Below are 14558 nucleotides of genomic sequence, written 5' to 3'. Positions count from 1 at the left end.
TAACCCCATAGTGATGCAACATATTTTATGATATGTGGTATTTGCATATGAAAACTTCCAGTGCATATAATCCTTATTTTGCGCCATGATATTTGAGCAAATTTTGTGAGAAAATCTTCATATCACTTGAATGGGCCATAAATTACTTTGTGGCAACACTCATGCTTTAGCTGAGTGATATGAGAGAAAAAAGTCTCCCTTGAGATTTTAAGGGGGAAGGTACTACATCTCCCCGTCCCAGTACATTGTGCATACAGTAATCCTTCAGTTATCCAAATTAATAAGAGTTAGGGGTCTCAGATAATGGCGAGTAAAAATTCTAGGGGTGTTCAAGGGCAACTCCATACCCTTCCTCTCCCAACCTTGTCAATACCACATAACTGTAAACACTCGGTATGCTTATAAACAACAGCCATCAACTTTAAATGAGAACTTTGTGCAAAAGGCGATTATCTACCTTTTTTCCCCATATTTGTGACAAAATATACAGCATAAATACACTAAAAAATTGCAACCCCATCTTTTTCTCTCTCTAGTAACTGTGACACAGTTCAGTAGACAGGTAGCCTACCTGTGTTTACCCATAGCCTATCATGGTTTTATGAATATTAATGTATTTTTATATGTAACTTACCAAGTAATTACATAGCTATTAGTTTCTACTCTAACGGCAGCTTTAGATTTAAAATTTGCGGTAGCGCTCTTTTGTTTTGGTGCAGGTAAGTGGCCCGCCCACTTTCGGGGGAGTATAGATACAACATAGGTAAAGAGCTCAGTTCGTTTCTGCAGCTCAATGACCAGACATCGGTTGTTCAGCAGCTTTGTTTTGATGTTCAGGAGTATTCACCTGATGGTGTTGATTGTTATCAAAGGATTTGGTGGGTATTCTGTACCTTGGTAGCCTGTGCGCTATACAGGCAATCCCTGGTTTACGATGGGGGTTCCGTTTTTACTTGGCGTCGTAAACCGAAAATCGTCGTTTACCCAAAAATGGTCAAAAATCCTAAGAAAACCTTACTTTTAATGCTTTGGGTGTATTGAAAACAATGTAAACTGCATTTTTATTGAGTTTTTCATCAAAAAAACCTCCAAAATTTGATTATTCTGTCTTTTGGAGCCATATTTCTTCTGTCGGATCGGCGTACGACGCGTCACAACCCCGGAACATGCGTTGTAAACTGGGAAATAATTTCTGATGAATATATCTGAAAAGCGTCGTAACCTTGGAACGTCGTAAGCTGGACCTGGCGTAAACCGGGGACTGCTTGTATTTTCTTAGCTTAGATAAGCTTAGCTTAGACTTTTGTGGATTTTTTACTTACTATGTCAAACTCGAGTGTGTCTAGCAAGCGGTATTGTAGCAAAGGCTACAACAGTAGATTTACTTCCTCTAAATATGACTCTCATTCAATATGTGTTCATTGCTGAGGACAAATTTGTTCTCTTGACTTGATGTGCAAAGAATGTAGAGACTGGGATGATGTTAAATGGAGAATTTTGACTGCCCATTTAGATAAGCTAAATAATGCAAGACAGAAAGGCGGCCGCTAGAGCCGAGGCTAGAGTGTCAGTCTCTTCCACTCCTAAACCGGTCCTTTCGACACCTGCGACTACTTGCTCTCCTATTCCTACTTCTCTCGCATTTCCTATTACTCCGTTACCTGGTTCCCTTCCCTCTGAACCTAGTGCCATTGCCAGTCTCGAAGCCCGGATCAATAAGAAATTTGACGAGTTAGTGAATACGGTCGCTCAGATAGGAGCTTCGGTAAGAATCCTTTTGGACAAGGCAAGTGATGAACCCGGTGCAAGTGTTGTGTCAGTGGAAGGGGTGGCTTCTCGTCCCACCGATGGTCCTAGGCAGAGGTCCCTACCAAACTCCCCTGCACCTGGAAGGAATCAAACCGTAAGTCCAAGGGAGGTTGGTGGGGTTTGCCCATGAGTAGTTGCTCCCTCAACTGAACTAATTGCTATTTCCCAGGTTTTGGTGGCTATGTACTGGAAAGGTGTCCCAGTGGATCACACCTTATCTTCCAGTGGTTTTGATTCAAATGAAAGCTAAAGGACACAGTTGACATTTTCATGATTCCTCCAGGGCTTTGAAGAGGCATGTTTTGGAGGATCAGAACCCCTCAGCCCCTCGTAAACGCCATAGGGACCAAGAGCCCTCTTGTAACTGTTGGGATGATGGTGAGCTTCCAGTGGATACTGCACTCCCAGTGGCTTGCAAGCACCCATTGGCTCCCAAGTGCCAAGTGGCTCACAGACCTACAAAGGGAGCAGATCGCCCCAGGGGATCAGAGCTCCCATTAGCTCCTAAGTGTCCAGTGGGATTAGAGCACCCAGTGCCTCCCGATCTCCCAGTGTCTTCTAGCTCTCATGTAGTTTTGGTCAAGGCTTCCGGAGGTTTGTCTGATTCGGATGTCCCGATAACAGCGGGTCAACCTGTTTCTGCGCACTCTGTTAAGATTTTAGATACAAAGGCTGTACATTTGCCTCCTGTCCCAGAGCGCTTGAAGGCAGCGCTACTACCTCTGACTCAAGATTCTTCACTGCTTCTTATTCATCAACGGTTGGACAGTATCCTGGAACTTCTGAAGAAACCTCCATCTTCAAGGAAACCAGAGGAAACTCAACAGGACTTGGCACTTTACGTTATTTCTTCAGTAGAAAAGGAACCAGAACAGGAGCAACCTTCGTCATTGTATGCTTACCTCTTTAATTATTTGCTGTCTTGTTTTCCTTCGTACTTCTCCTCCACGGCACCTTCTTCTTTGCGGCAACCCTGAGGATCTGCTAAACTCCCGAAGATGGTTCTTTCAATTTCTTCCAAGAAGGCTTTAGCAGGCATTGCCTCTTGGTTGTTAGAGAAGAGGGAATTAGGCAAGGCTGTGTTTTGTTCCCCTCCTTCACGCCTGTCTAAAAGGAAGCATGTTTTCTATGCAACCAGAGAAGTGCCGTCCTTGGGGGTCTCTGCCTCCTCCCAAGGGAACATTTCCGGCCTGATTGATCCCGCTTGTAGATTGGCTTTCAGCTCGGCCAAGATCATGCTTTCTGTGACAGAACTCGACCGTTTAGTGAAGGACACGTATAAGGTCTTTGAAATCTTCAGTTTCCTCGACTGGACGGTAGGCCCCTTGACAAAGAAAATCAAAGATTGCTCTTCGCTGTGAGACAGTTTTGTAGCAGATTGGCTTGGGATACAGTAAACCCCCCATATTCGCGGTCTCACTATTCGTGGACTCACATATTCGCGGATTTTTCTGTGGAACGTATCTACCCATTATTCGCGGAAAATCTCCCCACGGTATTTTACACTGAGAAATATTCACTAATTACTGTATTTTCATATAATTTTCATCACTAAATGCACTTTTTGTGATAAAACTATTAAAATACTCAGGTATAAGCATTTTTAGAGTTTTTTTTTGTGTTTAAGCTATCAAAATAGGCAGTTCTAAGAGTTTTTAGAGGGATTTTAAGTATTCGTGAATTTCAGCTATTCGCCGGGGGGTGCGGTGCGCATCCCTCGTGAATACAGGACGTTTACTGTACTTTCCTGTGCCGATAAGGCTATTAGAGATAGGGCCCAAGAATAAGCTGCTCTCTTTTCTACAGGCATGGGGTCCAAGAATAACCTGCTTTCTTTTCTACGGCATGCTAAAGAAAAGGAAGTTTTGGTGCTCCTTCACAACCAAAGGAGTTACCCCTTTACAGAGGTCCTCTCTTCTCTTTGACCCATTGGATAAGAGTAGCCTTTTCCTTCAAGCTACAGTAGAACGGGTGGCTACAGAGCTCCAAAAGAAAGCAATCCATGACCTTCTAGCACAATTGGCCAAGTGACCAAAGGATTCGAACCATGCTGCTTCAGTGTCTTTCAGCCCTAGGCCTCTCTCTCCCCTTCAGTCACGGCCCTTTCGAGGTGGCAGAGGAAGAGCACAATCTCGTCCACGCTCAAACCCTAGTTCCATCCGACCCATCACGAAGAAATCCTCTTCAAGACCCACCTTTAGCAAGTGAGGATCCGGTCCTCTGTCTCCCAGTGGGCACCAGGTTCCTTCATTTTTGGAAACAGTGGGAAGCCAGATCAATGGAACTGTGGGTACTTCAAGTACTCAAGAAGGATATTTGATCCCCTTCAAGGAGAGACCTCCTTTGACGTCTTCTCCCATCACCTCAAATGCCTACTCAGAAGGCTCAGAGAGGTTTTCGGCCCTCTCAAAGGAGGTTGCAGCTTTTCTCCAGAAAAGAGCAATAGAAGTGGTGGAAGACTTATTATCGGAGGGGTTTTACAACCGCCTGTTCGTAGTCCCCAAAAACATGTGGGGGTTGGAGACCTGTCCTGGATGTAAGCGCTCTGAACTTCTTCATCCAAACCACGGAAGTTCAAGATGCAGACGAACAGCTTAGTTCTTGCTGCAATTCGTCAAGGGGACTGGATGGTATCCATCTACATGAGAGACATACTTTAATGTCCCAATGCATCGGGATTCCAGGAAATACCTGAGGTTTGTATTCTAGCACAGCATTTTCCAGTTTTGGGCTCTGTGCTTCGGGTTGTCCACAGCCCCTCAAGTCTTCACCAGAGTACTCGCCCCTTCTATCGCAGTGGCTTCACCCAATGGGTGTAAAAGTATGCCTATATCTGGACGACTGGCTCCTATGATCGTCATCCCAGAGGAAATGTATGGAGGACCTTCTCAAAACTCTTCAGTTAGCCCAAACTTTGGGAATTCTAATCAGTCAAGAGAAATCCCAATTAGCCCCTTCTCAGTTGATAGTTTATTTAGGGATGAAGATAGACTCGGAATTTTCAGCTTTTTCGTTTGACGAGAATACAGTCGTGCACCCAGAAAATCCGTCACTTGCTTAATCTGCAGTCCTGCTCTGCCATTGATTGGATGAGTCTGTTAGGAACCCTCTCCTACATCGAGATGTTCATACTGTTAGGGAGACTACCTCGAATTTCAAATCTAAAGTTGCTGTTAAAGTAGAAACTAATAGCTATGTAATTACTTGGCACATATATGTATTGAGTGAATAGAGAAAAATGTATTTTTTCGAAGTAGAAATATCCTATTTCCATTTGGGTCGGTACGAAGGACCATAACGCAATAAATTTCCCAGTCTGTCAAAACAAGTCTCCAACCATATCGTCAAGAACACACCGGCACTAACGAGGCGCTAAGAGAAATTGCATCTGGCCGTGCCTTCGAAATCCACGATGGTCCTGCGAAGGAACCTTATGGTTAGTAAGAGTGTGGGAAAAACCCAACCCCCCCTTGACTTCGAGGATAACCCAAGGAAATAAGCCACGCCCACAGGTCAAGCCTAGATGTTTTGGCCAATCAAAAGCCATCAGTGCCAGAGACCTAGGGAAATCCTACAAGGACCAAATACCCAATAATCCAAAAGTTGGAATGAAGCAAGTGGAGGAGGTGCCTCAGAAAAGCAGTACCTGCCCAGAATATGACGTCATGGTTGACACAAGGGAAAATGGGAGATATAAGGACAGGCATACAGGAAAGGAGACAGAAAAAAGGTGGGAGAGAAAAGAAAGAGACAGAGAAAAGTCGCGGAGAGAAAAGAGAGAGACAGAGAGAAAAGCCGCAGAGTGGGAAGATAGAGAGAGAGAACTATTCCGAAGTGTGGGAAGCAGAAAAGACAGAAATAGAAGAAGTGTTTTAGTGAAGAAAGACTCTCTCAAACAATAGTCCCCGTAATCTAATTCGTTAAGTCTCTCGAAACCATTATTTCAAAGTCTCGAAACCATTATTTCAAAGTCTCGAAACCATTATCTTAAAGTCTCGAACCATTAAGAAACAGTTGAGAACTATAGGTGGAACTGTAAGACAAAAATCACAAATAAAGAAGAAACGGGAACAATTAATCATTTTCCCTTTAACCTCGGTAATTTACAATTTAATAACTGTTTTAAAGAGCCGCTTGTTCCTACTTACAATAATTACCACACGCCCCTACGCCGGACGCGCTTACCTTAGTGTTGGGCCCTTTGAAGGAAGAAACAGGGTCCGACAACAGCTGGTAGCGAGCGGTGGGATAACGAGTTAAGTGGGATAACGAGAGCAGTGGGATAACAAGAGCTAAGTGAGATAAAAAAAAAGCTGCAGCCGATGGCGATCGGTGAGATTACAACAGCTAAGTGAGATATCCGCGGGTGTACATGTAGTGATCACGAACAGTTGGCGAAACAGTGAAGTGAGATAAACAATTGAAAATAGAATAAACAAGTGATCAAAGAAAAACACCAAAGACAAAACATAACATACGCCACTCTGCAAAGAAGAAATAAAATACGCCCCACGCAAACACACACAACGCTACGACAAAGCAGAAGACTACGCCCCAGAGAGAGAGAGAGGCCCTTTTCCTGTCGACGCCGATGATTCCCGTGACCGAGTGAGAGCCAGATCCCCAGCTAAGGCGCAGTGACGGAAGGACGCTGAAGAAGAAGGCGAAGAAGAAGACGAACGAACAACCTAATCCTTGGATGAAAGCCTACGAATAACGAAATCAAGCTGCCGAGAGAATACGCGCAGAAAGACGAGAGAAAAAACGACTCACAGTAAGAATGTCCTTACGGTCACACACACACACGTAGAAATTTTTTTTCTTTGAGTTAGAAACACACAAAATTAAGTCGACTAAGAACACTTGTATTGATATTCATTTGAAAACACAAAACTCATACGTAATTTAAATAGACGTGGCAACAAGAGTTTTTTTTTCTTTTTCTCTTTCTTTAACTAAGCACCTATCGATCTTTTACTAAATTTTATCCCACATTTGGTATTACTAAACTTTATTTAACGTTTGGCATGACTAACCCATAATTTCTGTATTTTATTTGTGTCGTTCTACGGTTATTTTAAGCATTTAATTTCTTATGTAACATTCATTAGCGGAAATTTATATATTTTTCGATCGAGAAATCTCAACTTGTTTTTTTTGTTCGCTTAAAGGTGTTCAGAATCATAAGTTTTTCGAAGATTATTTTTTCTTTAATTTTTTTTGAAGCGAGTGATAATTTCTTTATTTGTTTTACCAGCACTGTCAAGGATAATTGGAAGTTAAGGGATTTTTTTTTTGTTTAACACCGCCAATCGGTAATTTAGAATTTCAGGGAAATTTTAGTGATTGATTAATTTTACTTTAAGTAAGATAGAAGTGTTTATCACCTTTTGTGAATTTTTTTTCATTTTAAGAACTGGTTACTTTATTTGCTTTGTTATTACTGCCATTATACTCAGTGGTTAAGAAAGTGTTTGTCATTAGTGAATAAATGCCCAGGAGGAGATCGGCACAAACTAATAGCGTAAGAACTCCTGTTTACACAAGAAGTCAAACCAATAATTTAACTATGGATAGGGGAACACAGTCAACTAGCCCAGTCTCAGCAGCTGTAGGTACACATAAAAGACATGCAATTAACCATATAGCCAAATTTTGCAGAAGGAAAGAAGGTCAGGGTGCCTGTAACTTAGAAAACTGGATAGAGCAGGTAGGCATATATCTTAATAACATAATAGGCACAGATAGCGAAAAACTCAGTGAAGCGAAGAGTTATCTGGATCTGGAAGCAGGGGAGATTTTAGAACGATATGTCCATTCCGAGACATATCAGAGACTTAAGAATTGGGAAGAAATGAAACAGTTCTTTAGGAAGGTATATTCCACAGTAGGCTTAAACAGATCCCGTTATCAGCCTTGCAAGGATAGCTCACTGTTATAAGGCAGATAAATGAAGCTACCAAGGGATGAGTTCCCAGCTATATAACAATATGAATGAATGGGGTCACTTAGTTACATCCACTAAATGGGCAGAGACACATAAAATGTCAGTAGCTGATGTCAAAACCATTATTAGGTTAGCATTCATGATTGGAAGTTTGCCAGCCGAAACTATTGGAAGGATGACCCGAAAATGGGAGACTTCAGATGACATAGCTGAGATCGAAGAGGAAGTAGCAAGAATCTTAGGTAGAAATCATGAAGGGAACCCCGTATACAGACCTTTAGTCACCATAGGACAAGAAGAAAGAGAACAAAATAGTTCTAGGAATCCAGATAGAATCAGAATTAGGACGTTAGGTAATACATCTCAAGGGGGATTTTCAACAGTCACGTGTTATAACTGTCAGAAGAAGGGACATTATGCCAGTGACTGTCGAGGGATAGCTTACTGCCCTTTCCATAAGAGAGCCGGGCATAGCGCTCGAGACTGCAGAAATAGACCCGCTTCAACACCTAGATATAGATCTCAGACAAGAGGCAGAGGTAGAGACCGTAGTCAGTCTCCACAAGCTAGAAGGAATAGGGGTTCAAACCCAAATAGGTATCAAGATACTAACCAAACTGCGAGTATATCAGATGACACAATGGTAAATTTTCACTCCAGTGGTATAATGGGTCTTCCTTCATAATAGAGGGAAGGACCGGATTGCAAAACCTAAGCCAAACTAGACAGGTTAGCAAAGTTAATATAGGGAATGAATATAATTATAGACCAGTATTTCCCACACATGTTGGTTTAGAGAAACCTATTGCCACATTCTTTGATACAGGGAGCCCTAAGAATATAATGTCAGAAAAGGTGTATCAGATGTATTTTCCTCACTTAAGTTTGAACCCAGCAGTAGACTGCAGAATCACAGACGTTCAGGGTAATAATATCAGAATAGTAGGACAAATAGATTTTCCTTTTAAGCTAGGAAGAATTTCACTAAAGGAGAAGGTTCTAGTAGTAAGAGATATACAGTTAGGGTTTGCACATTTGCTAATTGGTTATCCAACTATGGCTAGAGAAGGTATCAGCATTAATGCACCTAGAGAGCAATTAGTGATTAGAAGGGGTCATGAAATTTCTAGAATACCTCTATGTAAATTAACAGGAAGAACCCCGACTCGAGAACACTCTTCATTGAGAAGTATTCTAAAGAAAGACACGACAGAGGGAAGATATTCAGTGTACAGCACAAGCTCTCAACAGATAAATACTCACTTAGAAACCAACCAAGAAACCGACTTGAAATTAGACAGGAGTTAAGACTTAAACCTGAGAGAGCGCATGGATAGAATGTACAGTAAATCCAATTTTTTGAAGGGAAGGAAATTCTCACGCTTACTGAAGAAGCGCAAGTAAAGGGGGTACATTACTCTTCTAGTCTACATGAAGTCAGGCAGGGTAAAATAGCTTTGCAGGTTATGAATAACAGAGGAGGAAAGGTTAGGCTAACACAGGGGAACAGAATTAGGTTTAGCAGAGGTATACACCATTCCCATTCAAGTTGTAGAGAAGGAAACGGTAGCACCAATCAATAAAGAAGGTGAAAATTTAGCCCAGGACATAAAACTGAGAAGAGCTAAGATAGGGTCTCACTTGAAAGATATTAAAGAAGACTGTGCTAGAGAGAAACTCATAGATTTGCTAAGTGAATACCAAGACATAGTCGCTATGGAGGGCGATACACTAGGTAACACAGGTGAAATAACGCATAGAATAGACATTCCACAAAACACAAAGCCAATCTACATACCAGCCTATAGGGTAGCCCATTCCCAGAAGGAGATCATTGAAAGAAGTACAAAAAATGGATAGGCAAGGAATAATAGAACCATCAAAATCTCCATGGTCTTTCCCACTTTTGCTAGTTCCAAAAAAGGATAAAACCTACAGAGTAGTGGTAGATTTCAGAAGGTTAAACGAGATAACCGAAAATGATCCTTATCCAATGCCGTCTATGGGAGATCTTATCACAACGATCGGATCCAAGAAATACTTTACCACAATAGATTTGTTGCAAGGATTTTTACAAATTCCTTTGGACGAGGAAAGTAAACCATTAACTGCCTTTAGTACAAGCAACGGTAGATATCAATATGTGAGAATGCCTTTTGGTCTGAAATCAAGCCCAGTAACCTTTGTGAGATTAATGGATAAGATTTTAGGTGATTTATTAGCAAGCAAGGATGTACATTGCTATATAGACGATTTGATAATAGCAACAGATACAATTGAAGAACACATAAAACTGGTAAGAGAAGTACTAAAGAGACTGAGGAAGGCGAATCTTAAATTGAAGTTAAAGAAGTGCAATTTCCTCAGAAGGAAAATAGACTACCTGGGACACACACTAAGTGAAAAGGGTGTGGAAGTAAACGATTTAAAGGTTAAGTCAATCAAAGAGTATCCTACACCTCAATGTAAGAAGGATGTGAAGTCATTTTTGGGATTAGCAGGTTTTTACCGCAAGTACATAAAGAATTTTGCAACAATATCCGCTCCGCTGACGGAGTTATTAAAGGAACACGTGTCATTCGTATGGAAAACAAGGCAACAAAAAGCATTTGATGAACTAAAGGAAAGGTTAACTCATTCTCCCGTACTTAGTTTCCCGGATTTCAGTAAAGAATTCTTTTTAGCTACAGATGCAAGTCGCACTGGTATAGGAGCATGCTTAATGCAAAGACATGATAACAAATATAATGCTATAGCATATTACAGTAGAAAGCTAAAGCCCACAGAAATAAACTACTCAGTAACAGACCTAGAGTCTTTAGCCATAATAGATGCTTTAAAACACTTCAGGTATATCATATTCGGGTACAAGATAACTGTATTCACTGATCATTCCGCCGCAGTAGAAATGCTTAAGAATCCGAATTTTTCCGGACGTAGAGCTCGTTGGTTTATGACAGCCCAAGACTATGACATAGAGTTGAAATATGTTCCAGGGAAGGCCAATAAAGTGGCAGACGCCTTATCAAGGCATAGTAACCAAATTGATAGTATAAACTTGATAGGTCACGAAGCAGAACAGGCCGAATTCATAAGCAATGTATTTACCATGCATTACACAGAACTTTCCAGACAAAATTTCATAAGTGAACAAAAAAGTGATGAAGATTTAAAGGAGATCTTCGATTTTGTAGAAAATAAAAGAGAATTTAGTCAAAAGGAACGAGCAGAACTAAGTAACAGAATTGGATGCCCCATAGACGCGGTAAACGTCATAGACGACGTACTAGTTTGGATGTGTCACGAGTGTGACCCGTTTGATCAATTACTAGGAGTACTCCATAAAAGAATAGTACCAAGGAGCCTAAGAAATAAGGTCATTGAGTTAATGCACGACGATGACATGAGAGCTCACCCAGGAAGGGATGAGACAGTTAGACTAGTTAAAAGATCTTTTCATTGGAAAGGAATTTACAAGGATGTTAGTAATTACGTGAAGAGCTGCAATACTTGCAACAGTTACAAGGGAAGAACAGATAAGGAAGTACCTCTAGGAAATATCCCATTCCGCAGACTCCATTTGAAAGAGTAGCCATAGATCTGATCACTAATCTTCACACCACGAGTAAGGGAATAGAAATATATTAGTGTGTATTGACGCACTCACTAGATATACAGAGTTAATACCATTAACTAGTAAAGGAGCTAAAGAGTGTGCAATCGCTCTTTTGATAAGATATTTTGTAGGTATTCTGCCCCACAGCTCATTATATCTGATAATGGCACCGAGTTCAATAACTCATTAGTTCAAGAAATTTGTGATGCATTCAAGGTAGAAAAGGTAACGATACAACCGTATCATCCAGCTAGTAATGGCTTGGCAGAAAGAAATAACAGAAAGGTTCTAGATGCATTAAGGCATACAGTAGGACAGGATCCTGATTGGGACGTCAATTTACCTTTAGTCCAATTATCACTAAATGCTAAGTATCATACAAGTACTCAAGCAACACCCATAAAAGCTTTAATGGGATATGAACCAAGATTACCATATGCGTGGCTAAATCAGCCACTACAGCCTAATTACTCTGAAGACATTATGAAAATAAGAATTGGGAATTTCAAGGTAATTCATAAGCAATTACACAAGAATTTAGAGGAAGCTCAGAAGAATATGATAGACAGGTATCAAGAAGGATTAAGGCCAGTAGATTACAAGATAGGCGATGAAGTTTACCTCAAGAAGGAAGTAAGAAGTGGAATTAATTACAAGTTAGCCACTAAATTCACAGGGCCATACAAGGTCATAGATGTGCAAGAGACTAAGGTGAAAGTGAAAAGGGTGAATAAAGTAATACCTTCCACATATGCCGAATCATTAGAAGAAGAAGGATTTTGGATAAATAAAGATAAAGTCAAGAGAACAAAAGAAGTTAAAGAGGCAGAACTGACTGAAGAATTGGAAGAAGCTACTTCAGAAGAAAAAATTAGATATAACCTAAGAAATAGAAGAGTCACATTTCAGTAATAATGATAAGAACAAACCCGTCAATTCATCCTATTATTCCCGGTATTTGATTTCTTTGTTGCTGAGTTTGCCTTCATTGGTTGACTTAGTAATGAAACTATTTTTTTATAATGTTGCAATGCTTACTTTAATTAGTCGGTCTTGTAACAAAAGAATTTGGGGTTAAAGCGCGTAACTTGAATTTACATTTTCTTTAACTGAGGGGAATTACTTAGGAAGCAAGAAAGTAAAGTAAAATTTCTGAAATGTAACGTATTAAAGTCAGAAGGGTTAACAGTCATCTTTAGGGATTTGCAACCCACTGTCACTAATAGAAGAATGAGGTAGAAGTTTAAGACAGGATTTTAAATGATTTCAACGAGAATCTTGTTTTCAAATCACGAATATTTTATTTGTATCAGTGTACTAATCATAAGTAAAAGGTAAAGAAATGAGAAATACAGTTTGTAAGATTTGTGAGTATGTTAAGCATACCTCATCAAGGCGAAGTCTTGGCATAACCCATAACATGTCAACATTGAAAGGAGTGCATGAACTATACTAACACTAGAAGTAGAAATAGTAATTACTTATTTTCCCGTAGAACTAACACGTTTACGATCTTCGTTTCTTAGAGATACTTTAATAGCGAAAGCTTACCGATTTGTTTTGCCAGTCACAAAATATTCATAAGTACTACTTTGTTTTTCCGACCCAAGTTGCCAGTCATTCTTTTGAGTTAGTCATTAAAATGTAGAAGTTTCCTATGCAAAGAGAAGTCTATACTTGCATTGATAAAGTCAAGCAACACATACACAAGTAAGTTACACATGTTAGTTACACAATGTTTGAATACACCCAAGATACAAGTAAGGACATTATCATTCGTTTGTAGCAGCGAGCCCAACAAGAAATCCATGAAGAACGGCCAAGGAATGAAGATTGCCGCCTTATGATTGTACAGATTGATTACTTTTAAGAATTTAAAATCCACCTGTTAGGCAGCTAGGTATGAGGGCTGAGTAAATCCAAATGTAACTTGGATAGATAATTGCTAATGTTTCTTTGCTCTTTTATATCATTTACGATTGTTTAATACTTAAAGCCAGATACATAGAAGGAATTTGTCATACAAAACGTGCATATTGTTAGGAGCCCTCATAGTCCATACTGTTTTGTTTATTTAGAAAACTGTCAGGAGTCAGTTAGGTAGCATGGCCGAGACTGTATCAAGTGAATAGAGAAAAATGTATTTTTTTCAAGTAGAAATATCCTATTTCCATTTGGGTCGGATGAAGGACCATAACGCATAATAAATTTCCCAGTCTGTCAAAACAAGTCTCCAACCATATCGTCAAGAACACACCGCACTAACGAGGCGCTAAGAGAAATTGCATCTGGCCGTGCCTTCGAAATCCACGATGGTCCTGCGAAGGAACCTTATGGTTAGTAAGAGTGTGGGAAAAACCCAACCCCCCCTTGACTTCGAGGATAGCCCAAGGAAATAAGCCACGCCCACAGGTCAAGCCTAGATGTTTTGGCCAATCAAAAGCCATCAGTGCCAGAGACCTAGGGAAATCCTACAAGGACCAAATACCCAATAATCCAAAAGTTGGAATGAAGCAAGTGGAGGAGGTGCCTCAGAAAAGCAGTACCTGCCCAGAATATGACGTCATGGTTGACACAAGGGAAAATGGGAGATATAAGGACAGGCATACAGGAAAGGAGACAGAAAAAGGTGGGAGAGAAAAGAAAGAGACAGAGAAAAGTCATGGAGAGAAAGAGAGAGACAGAGAGAAAAGCCGCAGAGTGGGAAGATAGAGAGAGAGAACTATTCAAGTGTGGGAAGCAGAAAAGACAGAAATAGAAGAAGTGTTTTAGTGAAGAAAGACTCTCTCAAACAATAGTCCCCGTAATCTAATTCGTTAAGTCTCTGAAACCATTATTTCAAAGTCTAAAAACCATTATTTCAAAGTCTCAAAACCATTATCTTAAAGTCTCGAACCATTAAGAAACAGTTAAGAACTATAGGTGGAACTGTAAGACAAAAATCACAAATAAAGAAGAAACGGGAACAATTAATCATTTTCCCTTTAACCTCGGTAATTTACAATTTAATAACTGTTTTAAAGAGCCGCTTGTTCCTACTTACAATAATTACCACACGCCCTACGCCGGACGCGCTTACCTTAGTGTTGGGCCCATTGAAGGAAGAAACAGGGTCCGACAACATATATATACCTTATTTTATTATAAAAATGTAATTTTTATACAGTAACTTTATCAGTTGTTACC

At 40.3% G+C, this 14558-nt stretch overlaps 1 protein-coding gene across 1 annotated transcript in view; it reads left to right on the top strand.

Annotated features, from left to right (window-relative positions):
• LOC136853850 (protein MIS12 homolog) overlaps window positions 1–14558 on the top strand; it is a 337410-nt gene that overhangs the window by 232861 nt on the left and 89991 nt on the right. The gene's annotated exons all lie outside the window — the stretch shown is intronic.

Source organism: Macrobrachium rosenbergii, chromosome 1 (assembly GCF_040412425.1).
Source record: "Macrobrachium rosenbergii isolate ZJJX-2024 chromosome 1, ASM4041242v1, whole genome shotgun sequence".
Taxonomy (NCBI): domain Eukaryota; kingdom Metazoa; phylum Arthropoda; class Malacostraca; order Decapoda; family Palaemonidae; genus Macrobrachium; species Macrobrachium rosenbergii.
This window is presented reverse-complemented; position numbering and strand designations above follow the sequence as displayed.